We start from the raw sequence: 14,097 nt of genomic DNA, 5'->3' as shown, positions 1-14,097 counted from the left end.
TCAGGACAAAGCCAGACTTGTAATCTAAATCTCAAGCATCAAACAATATGCATGATTCAGGGATTTTAGACTTGACTTATAAGGATAACTAACAAAATCCTCATTCTTTAAATAGCTTGTTTGATATGTTAGATGTTTGTGTATATATAAACTATTACAAACTAAATAATTTCTGGAATAAAAACAATTGATATGGAAGGGTCAATCAATTAGCCAGTATTAATTGAATGTTTATTTCTCAGCAGAAGTTAGAAATGATAAGGGCTTCAGAAAAATTAACACTCTAACCTGTAGCTGGGTAGTTTTTTGCTGCCTTTACCTGGGCTCATTCATGCAGCTGCACCCAGCTAGAAGACCGAGTGGGGACTGGCTTTAGTTAAGATAACTAAAATGGCTTGATGTCTTTCCACATGGAGTGTTTCATTGCTCCAGAAGGCTAGAATGGGCTTCCTCACATAGTGGGAGCAATGTTTCAAGAACTCAAGCCTCAATGTGCAAATGCTTATCAAGCCTCTGCTTGTATTATATGTGCTGATGTCACATTGGCAAAAGTGAATCCCATGAGGGAGAGGATCTCATGAGAGTATTGTTACAGAAAGGTGTGATCCATTGGGTTCCATTTTAATAACAATCTACCATGTTCCAAACTCCAGCCTCAGTGATTCATATCTTTCCCAAACATAAAATACACTCCTCACTTCCTAAACACCTGTGGCCTCATCCAGTCACGATATCATTTAAGGGGCCCATGATCTCATAAACAGAATCAAGTCTGAATATGGATGAGGCATTTTGGATGGGACTTCTCTTGATCCAAACACTCATGACCTAAAAAGCAAGTTATTTGCCCTCACATACTTAACATAGAACACTGTAAATCAGAAAGAGATAACAACAATAGACACTCTCATTCAAAAAGAAGAAAGAGAACATAGCAGATACTGTACCATTGGAATTCTAAAAGCTAGGCAGGTGCTAGTTATCACAGTTCCCCACACTGGGGGTGGGGAATGTTCCTTGCTTAGGGCCCAGTTCTTCCTGGGAGTCATTCTCTCAAACATTTTTCTCTGTTGCTCTTGACTCTCTTCTCTGACAACTTGGTTCTGACCTATGAGACATCAGACCTCCTTTTTATTGGGAATAACCTGTATTTGCAGCTGAGTAGCTTTCTCAGCCTGCCCTTAGTAAATTGGGGAGCCATAGGTTTCTTTTATTTTTTTAAGATTTATTTATTTATTTGACAGGATGGGGGGATAAAGAGAGAGAGAGGGAGAGAATCTCAAGCAGACTCTTTTCTGAGTGTGGAGCCTGACATAGGGCTTGATTTCAAGACCCATGAGATCATGACCTGAGCCAAAATCAAGAGTCGGATGCTTAACCAATTGAGCCACCGAGGAACCCTTCCTTTTCCTTTTAAACTGTCTCTATCACTTTTAGTCCAAACTGATAAATTGCCTTAAAAATGTTGAGATCTTTCTATAAGTTAGATTGAAGTTTATTCAATGCCCTTGAAGCTACATCTACAATTACTTTAAAAGTAGACTTTTTTTTTTTTTTTTTTTTTTAACTTTAGGCCCCACAGTGGTAATGCTTATGATTCTTAGAAGCCTTTTTGTCTAGATGAGAATGTCTACTAGGCCTCCCCTTCACTCCTTTGAAGGTCTTAACAAAGGGTCTTCCAGCCACACTGCTGGTTTGATAATTACCTTAAAGGCATTTATTTCTTAGAGAATCCTTTGCTGAGAGGCTGAATATGTGAAGTAGTTTTATTTTCCAGTCAAGCAACTTCTTTATACATTTTCTAAATTCACTGTGCAAAGTGAAATTCCTGTTTTAGTTTCCCTTTCTCTTCTCTTACTCTATCACATATAGCTAAAGGGACAGTTGACACTTCTAACATTCTGCCTAGAATTCTTAGCGAGATCTACAAGATTATTACTGAACTCTTCAGCATATTCTCTATCTTCCAAATACTGTAGAAAACAGCTTACCATTGCTTCAATGGTACAAGACCTCTTTCTGGCCTCTAATAACAGGTTCTTCACCAATGCTAGAGCATCTACCCACTACTCAGTCTCAAAGCCAGTACCATAGTTTTTAGGTTTGTGTTATTGCAGCTATCCAGTTCTGGCACAAATTTCTAAATCAATTCTCTGTTGTTGACTTAAATCAATAAAAAAAATATGATTTATTACAATTCCATGTGTTGGCTCAATGATTCTTCTGTGGCTTTACTTTGTTCTCACTCATGCAGATTCATTCAGTTAAGAGTGTCTGTTGGGAGCTCAGCTTGGCTGGGACATGTGCAATGGCTACCTTCCTCTCCGTGTGGTCATTGATCCTTTAGAAGTATAGAATGGGCTTCTTCACCTGACAATAGGAGTATGTCATGAAGGCAAGCCTCAGTGTGGATGTGCTTTCCCCATTAGCCTAAGGAAGTCAATGACCAGGTATATGTGGGATGAACACACAAGGATATGGATATGGGGAAATGTGATTCATTGTATTCCATTAGCATTACAATGTGCTACATGATCTTTTTATTCCTTACTAATTTAAAAGTGCTGGGATATGTAATTATATAGAAATCTTATAAAAGGCGATAAATTTAAATTTTCTTAAAAGCCAGGAACAATATTTTGATATTAGTTATTCCTATAAGGGAATAATTTCTGCTGTCAACTTAAACATATTTCCTGTCCGAAAGTTTGGTAGGGGTATCTGCCTTGGGCTCAGGTCATGATCCCATGGTCCTGGGATTGAGCCCCCTCACCCCGCAGGCTTCCTGCTCAGCGGGGAGCCTGCTTCTCCCTCTCCCTCTGCCCTTCCTCCCTGCTCTTGCTTGCTTTCTCCCTCTCTCATGCTCTCTCTCTCAAACTCTCAAATAAATATATCTTTAAAAAAAAGCAAAAAAAAAAAAAAAAAACCAAACCCAAAGTTAGTAAATTCTGCTTTAAAATGCTACTCCTTATTTAACACAGATTACTTTCCATCGAGTACCTTAAAATGTAAAACAAATTTCAGTTTACTTTTTAGATAATTGTTTCTAAATTTTCTCTTTTAATATTGGTACTTAACTCTGTTAGGAATGTCTAATAGCACTCAAGTGTCCAGCACACTTTGATTTTGTGCTTTAGATTATATAAAAGGAATGATAGTTTTATGATTTTTATAAGTATACTTAAATATCACTTTTCTTCTTCCATAGAATGGAGATGGTAACAGTACCTATCTCGTGGGATCATCGTAAAAATTAAAGTAATGTATGTGAGTGCTTTGCAGCACATAGTTCAGAGTAGGTACTCATTAAACAGAAATTAAACAGAAACTCATTAAACAGAAATTATGCTAAGGGTTAGCACAGAAGCCATCATGCTGATGTGGTTATAGGATAGTTAGAAGGGCTTTAGTTGGCTTCTTAGCAGAGGTAGAATTTGATGAAGGTTTTAAATGAAATCTACAATATAAAGTAGAGAAGGTATGGTTAGATGACACTGCAAGAAAAATGTTGAGACAAAATTTCGATTTTTGATTGAATTGAGATATATGGTCCCAAACTATCCAGTTTTGTGGATTTGGAAATCTTTTACTATATAAAAACATTTTCTATAGTGGCACTAATAGAAAATGTATGGATATAGGAGACATCTATGAGTTTGCCTGACCAGCATTGCCTCACATTTCTGCTGGTATTGGCATCTTTTGTATAGGTTTAGTTACTCTTTCTCTCTTGATTTTATCTAGTCTCTATTCGAACTGTCATTTAAGAGTGGGGATGTTCCCCAAACTAGATCAAACTGAATAAGGCAGTCTCTTCCCTCTTCTCTCTTCATTTCTTCCCCATCCCCCACTCTCTATCTCTTCCTCCACCGCCCTTTATCTATCTCTCTCACCTTCTATCCCTCTCCTCATTCATTACTTCTTGAAATTTGAATTTGAGTATAATAATAAAGAACAAACAATGTACATTAGTTTGAGTTTTTTGCTTGTTTTTGAACTTTACATAAGTTTAGCAGTGGCAAGAAAATAATTTTTGCAAAGTCAGAATTTTGATTACCTCTAGGGAGAAATGATTGGATCTAATGGCGGAAGAGACATAATCAAGGCTTTTAAGAGTAGTGTTAATGTTCTATGTATCCAAGTGTCTGTTACTTGAGTATTTGCTTTGTAATAATTTGTTGAATGATACATTTATGCTATACCTATTTGGCATGTATTTTGTATATCATACTTTTAACATGTGATTGGAATTCATTTTTTTTTTTTTTCCTGGACAACAGTACATTGAAAAGACTGTTCATGAGTTTCTGTTATGTAGCTCTCTAGATCCTTTTTGGTTCCCATGCTTTCTGAGATCTGTTATTCCTATTTCCTTAGGATTGATATTATTATATCTTTTCAAATTAAATCATTTTATTTTGCCTAATTTATTCTGAGTTAGTTTTTTTTTTACTTGCAATATAAGAACCTAAAGTGATTTAATGGACAAAAAGAACTAAGATAATTTGTTAAAAATCACAAATATATAGGTTTTAACTTGCTTGTGGGAACTAACATGAAATTTAGGAGCCAGCTAAAAATTAAAATTTCTAAAACATCTTCTCTGACTTCTCATACCCCAGTGTAGAATTAATCATTACCTCACCTATGTCCTCCAAAAGCATGAAACATTGCAGGACTGTGGGTTGCATGAAGATGTAAATACTATATTTTAAAGAACACAGGTAAAAATGTATGTACCTTATTTTATAATTATTTGGTTTCCTATGTTTTCCTCCTCCTAGATTGTTAGCTAATTGAAGGCAAAGAGCTTCATCTCATACTTACTTTTTTGTATATGTAGTACCTATTTCAATGTCTGGCATTATTAGCACATCAATAAATATTTGTTGAATTGATTTTTTTCCCCCAGAATTCCTTGGGAGGGATCAATAGTTGTGCAGGGATGTTTGCTTTGTAAATCTTTGTAGAAATAATGCAGTAATAGCCTTCATAGCCACTGAAGAAATAGTTTATAGCTGACATATATATATTTTAAAGAGGGCAGTTAAACTTGGAGAACTTGCATTCTGATGTTCTCATTTATGAGATTTACTTTTATTCCTGACATAGAATAAAAACATGGATAGTTGTGATGGACTAATGTTGTAAAAAGCTCCTTTACCTATGTTTGGAGTCATTATGTCAATATTAAGCCCCCAGAGGTTGCATGGAAAAGTACTGGGATCTAGAACTCTTAAGCATTCTATTCCTAGCCAAATAGAATTTTCATTACCTATGTCAATGTTTTGTCTTTTGTTTTTGTTTTTGTTTTTTTTTTTTTGATATCCTAATTGCAACTAACCTGCAACCTAGGGTTTCTAAGGAAATCTCCTTTTCTGAAATTACTTGAAATGTTGTAAGGGTTGTGAGTAGATAACAAAATAAACTTTTCATTCCTTTTATTACTTTAATCTTCTTTGGTTGCCTAATCATCTTTGATGAATTTGAAAGCAGAAAAAAAGATTTCAGAGGATCCCTTATATTTTGCAGGTAGAAGTCAATGTTTGATCATGCTTGTGTCTTAGTTTAATTAACACAGCTAGAGTATTAATGAGGTTAAACCCATGGGTTAAATTGCCAAATATGCTGGACTAAGCTCCAAATCCAGAAAAATCAGTGCTTTAAGATGACTAACAAAACCACTAGAGAAAGATAACACTTAAGTTTGAATTTTATTTCTTCTACTAGCTTAATATGTAAATATTAGGCAAGTTAATTAATCCTCAGGTTAAAGAGTGAAAAAAATAGTATTAAATGTTCCTGAATCAATTCTTAGAAATGTTAAAAAGATCTAATGTAACAATATATGTGAAATAAATTTTAAAATTACAAAATATAATGAATACATTTAATATGAACTTTATTATCATAATTGGGATATAAATGAATGATTTGGATAGATTATCATAAAATCTGTCACTTTTATTATAAAAGCAGTTAATCACAAAATCTCTGCCTGGTATCATCTATTTATCTATCATGTATCATTTATTTATGAATGATAATACATTCCTAATATTTTAGTATCAAACTTATTGGGAACTTCAAGGATTTTGAATGAGAACATTTTTATATATACTACTCCTTGTATATTATTTTATTTATTATCATATATGCCATAGCTATCAAAGAAGCTCAGAGGCTATTCTTGATGCTAGACTTAGGGAAATAAATGGCAAGTGGGTTTTCTGGCTTACAGCTTCAGGCTTTGTGGAAAATGTATATGCCAGCTTCTTGATCTACAACTACATTTTTATTGTATTATTTAGAGGAATTTTAATGCAACAGAAAAGTAGAAAAGAACAGAGAAGAAAATGACAAGTACCTACATTCCAACTATTTGTACATGGCAGCAATTAACGCTCTTTGGAATTATTTTAAATCAAGTAACACCTAGGTCAAGAAATAGAACTTTGCCTCCTGCCTGAGAAACCCCTTCAGATCACAGTGCCCTCCCTCCTGCCATAAGTAATTACTATCCTAGCATTTAGAGTAATCACATTGTTCTGATTTTCTTTTTATAGTTTTATCACTCAAATATGCCACTAGACACTATCATTTGGTATTGCTCAGGATTATAATACCATGGAGATCATTTGGAATTTGGTGGTTTATCCACACCTCCTTGTATTTGGAGGATTTGTGGAGATACCTTGTCACTTAATTTTGTTGTAAATGGTTTCTATTGGTTTTTGGTTTTGTTATTTAGTTTTTTGTCTGTTTTTCTGTAAGGATTCAAAAGAATGAAAAACTTGCTGTTGCTGTTACTGCCATCTTTCCAGACAGTGGTTGTCATTTTGTCAAATTTCCTGCAAGTCTTTGTTTTTTTCTTTTCTGCTCAAAATGAAGTATTGCAGATGTAGCCAGTCTCACCTTTATACAGTATTAATTATCATTTTGCACATAGGTCTGTTCAGAGCTTTAGATTTGGTTCCATTGATTTACTGATCTGTTCTTACATGTGTACCATGTTGTTTTTATGCTCTTGTTTCATTTTTGTTATGCTTTTTTCCCTAGAATGTATACTTAGATATTCATGGATTTTTATTTTTTCATACAAATTTTAGAATGCATCTATTAAATTATTTTAAAAGCCAGTTTTATTTATTACTGGAGTAAATTAATTTATTGATGAGATAAAGTTCTATTTTCATTATGGAGTACTCCTATCCAACAGCAGACTCTCTCTACTTATCTTCTTTGGTATTATTTAAAACGGTCTTAGTATTTTTGATAAGATGATTGCTAGATACTTTTTGTTAATATTATAACTCTTAGTTTTTGTTACTACTAACAAAACACTATTAGTATTTCTTATAATATTTTATATTTGATCATTTTTGATGTAGGGAAATGCAGCTATTTTTTAACATTTATCTTGATCTCAGCAAGTATGCTAAAATTTCTACTGATGTGAATGCTTTTTTAGTTCATTCTGTTGATTTTTCTATGTAGATGAACTCTCCCTCAGTACTCCCTATAGCTTTTACTATTATGCTTATGGTATTGGTCAGACATTGATAAACAGTATCAGTGATAGTTTCAGATCTTAAAGGGCTTTCATATATATCTTCTCCATTAAATATAATTTTTACTGTATTTCTTGCAATTACAGTCTTTTCCAAATTAAAGAAATTCCTTTCCATTCCTAGCTTCTAAGAGTTTTTGACGTAAGTAAGTGCCAACTTTGACAGTTGCTTTTTTTTGTCTCTTGGGAAATTATATAATCTTTATATTTGAGTCTATTAATATGGTGAATATCATTGGTAAATTTCCGATGTTGATTTAAACTCTAAGCATGATACATTACTTATGAATATGTTTATTTTAGTTCTTCTATGTTCATATGTGATTGGACATCTGATTTCTTTTGTATTGTCCTTATCTAGTTTTGGATAATTGCGCTAGCCTCATTAAATCAAATGGATATCGTTTATCTTTTTCTATACTCTGGAACAACTTTTACTAGATAGGAATTAATTGTCCATTGAAAGATCTATAATATCAGTAATAACAGTAGCAAATACTTATTTACATCTATTCTTCTTACTAGCTTATATTTATATTTATTTATTTGTTCTTTGCATAATATAGTATGGTAGGTACTGCTATTATTCCTATTTTACAGATAAGGAAACTGAGGTACAAAGGATTAAGTAATTTGCCTTTGAGTTTCTTAACCTGGAGTCTATGAACTAAGGGTTCCATGGATAAAATTCAGGATATCCAAGAATTTGGATAAGGAAGAAAGTACATATTTATTTTCACCAACCTGAAACTGAATTTTAACACTTCCATCAACTATAAATATAGGCAAAAAAACCCAAACCAAACCAAAACAAAACAAAACCATAATAACATTAAGAGTATCTGTTACTTCTCCAACAATAGAATTTGGATATAGTTCTATATTACTTTTTAGTTGTAGATATCTCAAAATAATATTGAGGTTCATTACCTTTTTGAAATTATGCTAGATATCAGAACCACTTCTAGATTTTATTTCCTGATTTACTACATTAGTAAAGAAGCAATATATGCATCTTTGTATCTATGGCTATTTAATAGCTGTTTCAATATAATTTTTTCTTTGCAATTTTGTATACAGAGGGTCCTCGCTTTGCATAGTTTTATGACAACTAACATAAAATCTGTGTTGCCATTGTACTGTGCAAACGGAAGCCTGCTTATATTTATTTGATGCATTTGATAATTGAATTATTGATTTATTTGATAAAAACTCTCTTCTGAGGTGGAGTTCATCCACTTCACCCTCAAAACAGGTTGAAATTATGTGCATTAGATCAAATTAATTACTAGCTATGTTTGCGGTAGTGGGTGTAGAATTCATCAGTTAACATGGCCAAGGACTAGGCTTATTTTGAGAGTGTTGGATTAATATTTCAGTATGTTTAAAAATTATTAGTATATTTAAAATTCTGTTTCTTATTGAACCAATTTTGCATTGTTGTATTTTGATGAAATGATTCCACTTTATCCACACCTTCTAATTTATTAGTAAATAGCTATTCATAACTGTATTTTACTATGTTTTACATCTCTGTTATATGTATGTACATGTAAATGGATTTATCCATTTCTCTGATTTTTTTTTAATTCTTTTTACTTGTTTGGTTTTGTCAGATATCTGACTTGCTAATCTTTTAAAAGATCTCACTTTTGTTATTTTTGTATCATTTTTATCTGCTTTTATTTATGACTCTTTTATTTGTTTTGTTTTTTCAAATTTCTTGATTTGAATGATTATCATTTTTTATTTTCAACTCTCCTGTCTAAATGTATTTCACCTTAGTTTTAACTCCCTTATAATATTGGATTAAGTAATTTGCTTATATGCTTGCAATCCTAATTAGACCATTCATTTCCCTCTGAATGCTGCCAATGATAGTTCTCATTGCTTGGATTTGATTTTGATAATTATATAAAATAAATTCTTGCTTGAATCTGCCCGGATATCAATATGTTTTGAGTAAACCTTTAAAAATATTTTTTGAAATTCAGGAATTGTAAGTCACGCAAATAAAGACAAATAGAATAATAAAAGATGAATAGATTTTTACCGAAATTGGTTAAGAAGAGGTCTCTGGCTACAGATCTCCTTTTGGCTAAACCATCTGGGCTTAATGTCTGAGTTCAGAGAGTTACATCATTGACAGGAAGAAACAGGAAATAAATTTGAGCAACATCTGTTTTCCTCCTTAGACAAATTTGTCTATTTGGATCTCATCTTTTACAGCTGCTTTCCCTTTTGTTTTATAAACTTTAAAATTTCCTGGCTCTCATCATTCCTCTAACCTCTGTGATATTGGATGGTACCACACATAGCTCCCTGGATTCCTTGGTCAGTTTATCTGACTGTGAGTACTAAATCCCAGATATCATTATGACACATGCACAAACAATATTAGATTCACCCTAAAGCCAGCACATGATCAGAATAGTAAAGTACATATCTTTGATCAACCAAATTTTATTCTGTTTTTCACAATGCCAAAAAAAAAAAAAAAAAACCAAAGCAATTCTCAGTAATGTTCAAGAAACAATATTTTATTATGACTTTAATTGATTCTGAGGTGTGTTTCTTTGTTAACTCAAAGATGTTTTCATGGAGTTTGTAAGTGTCAGTATTTTTTGGGTGTAGTATCAGGAGTAGAAGATAAAATTTGGGGTTTGAGAGATGGAGTTTAGGACATCAGTAACTACATTTCCATTGGCTGCCCTGCTCTGCTCTCTGTTCTTTTTTAAATATATAAAGAAATTAAAATATATATTTTTATATTTTAATTTCTTTATGAGAGAGAGTGTGTGTGTGCATGCACATGTGTGATGGGGAGGGTCAAAAGGAGAGGGAGAAAGAGATTCTCAAGCAGGCTCCATGCCCAGTGTGGAACCAGATGTGGGACTCAATCTCACAACCCTGAGATCATGACCTGAGCCAAAATCAAGAGTCAGGCTTAGCTGACTGAATCACCCAGGTGCCCCCTTTCTACCCATATTTTAAAGTGCTACTTGAGCATGCTATTTCCTTATCCCTGCCTCATTCTCTCTCTGTTTCTTTATTTAAAATTTTTTTTTTTATTTGTCAGAGAGAGAGAGAGATTGAGAGCGAGCGAGCACACAAGCAGAGGGAGAAGCAGGCTTCCTGCCGAGCAAGGAGCCCAATGTGGGACTTAATCCCAGGGCCCTGGGATCATGACTTGAGCTGAAGGCAGATGTTTAACCAATGGAGCCACCCAGATGTCCCTCTCTCTGTTTCTTTAAACTAAAGATTATATAGCTTTTCTTAGTGCTTACTGGTGTTTTCTTGTATTTTTTTCCTAGTCATTTTTGTGCATTTTTTTTTTTTTTTTTAAAGATTTTATTTATTTATTTGACAGAGAGAGACACAGCGAGAGAGGGAATACAAGCAGGGGGAATGGGAGAGGGAGAAGCAGGCTTCCCGCGGAGCAGGGAGCCCGATGCGGGGCTCGATCCCAGGACCCCGGGATCATGACCTGAGCCGAAGGCAGACGCTTAACGACTGAGCCACCCAGGTGCCCTGTGCATTTGTTTTACTTGCCACCTAGGTCATAATATTTTTGAAATCCTTAAAATGACTAGGATGGTGCTAGCAAATAATGGACAACTATAATTCCTCAATGGAGGAGAGATGATGAATGCAAGTAAAATAGCCTTATTTGGCAAGACGGACATACCAGAATTTTAGTTAAATCAGATTTTGTTTCTAATTTAATTTAGTAATGTCGGGATTTCATCCATTGGAGCTTTAGGAGCTGAGAATATAAGAAGGCCAGAGATCAGGTGAAGAGCTGGCTGGCTTCTCCCTCAGAGGGCAGCTATAGTCCTCTCTGGCCCTTACACACAGACCTGAAGGAACCACTGGATTAACCTGACTGGAATAAATGTCTTTTAATTATTATTTTAATAGAAGTCCTTTTGAGTTTCAGTTAGCTCTATAGTATTGTTTTAGGACACTAGTGCTAGGATTTTGTCTTGTGGTAATATTCAACAAGTCACTATCTGATACTCCGTATTTCATGAAATGGAAAAACCCATTTCTCTGGGTAGAAAACAAAGGCGTAGCAGATAAGACATACCACAGTTCAAGAGCTGTGCACATTCGCTGTGACCTGTGTTTCTTTACTCAGTAATTTATTCATGAAGTCATATATTTAGGGAGTTATGTCAGGCACTAAGTCAGACAATAGCATATTAGACTTTACTGATTAAAGAAAAAATCAGCAGCCTCGACATGGGGAAAGAGGGGGAAAAATAAATGTATTGGTAACAACGGGCTATGATTTTCTTTTCTTTACATTCATCTGCAAATTCCACAAGATAAAGATTGAGGACAGTTGGAGAACTTAATTGAATGCTTCCTCGAGTGATCAGTCTTGAGCACTTCCAAAAAGGCCATTAAAAGTAATATATTTCCTTTTTTTTATATTTCTTGAATTCAAGAAGGACTAGAAAATCAAATGTGCAAGTGTGTGGTAGGGGTCTCAATGATGCTCAAAGAAGGAGTATGTGCCTTACTACCCCTAATGCTAGCCCCCAAATTAGTGTCTGCCCTAGGGAAGGATCTTGTATTTGATCTAACAGGTTCAATAGAGAACTAGATGAGTTTTCATCTCAAATTAGTGGAAGACATCAAAAGTAAAATCCAAGATGAGGAGCTAATTTCAAACTGGGCCGTAGAAGCTAGAGTGCCTGAGTCCTCCTTTCCCCCCACCCCAACTGCTATTCTACTAAGGGACTTCTGTAACCTTGAGAAGCCCAGATTGCATTTCCAGACAGAATGTCCCAGACTGGAGCCACCACTCATACATGTGGACTAGGGGTAGAATGAATATGGGGAGTAAGATCCTACTGGTGGTTAGAAGTGGGTTTCTTTTTTTTTTTTTTAAATACAAGAAGGAGATGTGAGTATAGGGAGTCTTAGAAAAAGGCTTGGGGATAAAGAATCCTCAGACTTCAGGGTACAGAGATCAAGGTTCTGGGAATGAGTATAATGGCATTTCTAATTCCATAAAAGTTTTCACTTTGAGACTCGAGTCAAAATTAAGAACTTTACATTTTCTTTTCTATTTATACTAGTCATTGATATTATCCTATATATTCAATATACATATATATACACCAGTGCCAACCTTAATTGTCTTAGAAAAACTGAAGAGATATGGTGGTAAACAAAAGTGATTCCTGCTCAATCTCACATCCTTCATTAGAGAGATTGCATCATCCTTTTGAGCAGACTTGGGATTTCTTTTGGTGACAGAGCAGTCACCTCTGACAATGAGCAGAAAAGAGCTGATGAGGCTGAAGAGTGATCTTTTCCCTCAACCGTTTCTTTAGTTCTTTTATTGAAATGTGTCCCCATGAAAAGGGGAGAGAGTAGTTATCTAGGCAGTAATTTTGGAAAATTAACAAATAATTAAATCACATAATGGATAATTCAGAATCCTTCATTAAAAATTATTATCATTAACATTATAAACTGAAATAATAGGGAGACCTTCAAATGGTATTACAATGGGCAAAATTTTAATATGAAAACAATCTTTAAAACATAGGTGGTTAAATATTGGCATAAGCAATCTTTTTCTCTCTGGATAGTTTTAAAAATAATATATTTCTTACCTGTGTGGAATGCTTTATGATTGAACATAAAATCTGGAAATAAGATCAAGAAGAGGACTTTTAAGATTTTATCCTGCTGTGTGATCAGATTTTTGTTTTAGAAAGCTCATTCTGATGATAATGGAGTCTGGGACAATGATAGCCTGGTAGCAAAATTATTTATGGCATTATATAAATTATATATGGCACTATATAAATGATATATGGCGCTATATAAATTAAAATTGTATATCTAAGGCACTAGCAGTGGGAATGAAGAAAATGGATATTAGCAGGGAAATGTGACATGATTTAGTAACAAATGGTATGACAAGAGGCTGGAATGTTTCTCAAGTTTCTGACTTGGATGGCTATTTGGGTGATAATTCCACTCACTGATAAAAGAAAAAAAAAGTAGATTTTAAGGAGAAGAAAAAGTCTACTTGGGACATATAAAGACTAAGGTGCCTAATGAAACATTTAAAGGGAAATGTCTGGTAGGTTATTGGTTATATGAGTCCATTTGCCCCAGTATGTACCACACAGTTCCTTAGAACTACTTTTATTTGCTGCTGTGACTGAGGAAAACTCGTTTGGTCAGAGAATGTCCTGAAGAAATAAACTCCATGGCTTTTAATCCTCTGACTCTCCACTGGGTAAGGCAGTAGTGGAGTGACCGCCTGAAGCCCAGGGAGGGCAGCCTGCACCTGTTTCCATGTACTCCTCACCCCATGGGCTTTCCGGCTGCTGGATGCTTCCCTGCCCACTCCGCTGTTAGTGTCGGTGTCCATGAGTGATACGGGCCGTGATTGTCTGAAGGGATTTTGAGGATAGAGCAAGAATAGAGTGTAAATAGTTCATCCCAGCCATTTCTTCCACAGCAGTGTAGGGCCCCTCTGCCACAGGCTTTGCCGT

Source organism: Phoca vitulina, unplaced genomic scaffold (assembly GCF_004348235.1).
Source record: "Phoca vitulina isolate PV1807 unplaced genomic scaffold, GSC_HSeal_1.0 scaffold6, whole genome shotgun sequence".
In the NCBI taxonomy this organism is placed as follows: Eukaryota; Metazoa; Chordata; class Mammalia; order Carnivora; family Phocidae; genus Phoca; species Phoca vitulina.
Note: the sequence above shows the minus strand (reverse complement) of the source record.